This window comes from Protobothrops mucrosquamatus, unplaced genomic scaffold, assembly GCF_001527695.2.
Source record: "Protobothrops mucrosquamatus isolate PMUCROS unplaced genomic scaffold, P.Mucros_1.0 scaffold1041, whole genome shotgun sequence".
NCBI classification, from domain to species: domain Eukaryota; kingdom Metazoa; phylum Chordata; class Lepidosauria; order Squamata; family Viperidae; genus Protobothrops; species Protobothrops mucrosquamatus.
In genome coordinates, this window is record NW_015387273.1 from 338,696 (window position 1) to 339,742 (window position 1,047).

The window sequence follows — 1,047 nt, forward strand, 5'->3', positions numbered from 1 at the left end:
ACCTACAGAAAAATTGCCTTGGGCAAAATTAAAACAAAACCATAATAGTTTTAAGAAAGCTTATTATAGTTTGGGCAACAGATTTGGGTCTGAATTAGGGTTTGCTGGGCTTTTGCACTTGTTTGGCCTACAGTTACCCGCAAAAAAGGGATTTTTTATGTGTCCTTTATTAGGTTTGTGAAGGCTTTTTTTGTATGTCTTTTATTTGGGAGAGATAATCGGAAGGTAGCTGAAAGAGAATTATTGGCAACTGCTACCTAAATGCAAATGGGACACTTTGAAAAAAAGTACTAAATCAAAATATTTTCCTTGCCCAGTCTTTATTATGCAGAATTGTGCATACAACGTCCCACTTTGGTATATTTAGCAGCAGCATCTGCCTCTGAGCATATATTTAATATGGTTTTCCACTCCAGTTCCTTCTACCCTGTTTTAATTTTGATCAACAGTAGCAGGAGTAAAATGAATGTTGCATCTCTATCTCTGTTGGAAAAATTGGAAAAGCCAACCTAATCATGGAATGAGAAATGCATCAAACAACAGTGCTAGAAACTCTTGTATTGACCTGAACCTAAGAGACCGTGTAGTGCAGAGTTCAATGGGGGAGGGAAGAGGAAGTTTAGGATAGCCACACCCTACAATCTCTTAGGATATATCTAATGTTAGAAGGTTGTACCTTTAGAATGGTAAGATTCTTTCCATTAGATATAAGCAAATAAAAGATAGTTCTTGAAGTAGTTTGCAGTCTTAATGAGTAAGAGAGATAAAAGTAAATTAAAAATGTAAATGTAAAAAGTATTTGTTAAAAAAAGTAAAAAACCTTCAATCTAAAAAAAAGGGAAGCTGGAGTATTTCATCAGCCAAGGACCCGGGGTAGGGGCGGTGGGGTAGCGGTCATTATAAGGGAGAGCCTATGTCCGAGGGAGACCACTGTACCTCAGATAGACGGTGTGGAGTCCCTCCTTGTGAAATGGGGACAAGGGGTACAAGTGGGCCTGTTGATTATATACCTGGCCCCCTGCTATGTATCAACGGCCCTGCCTGAGC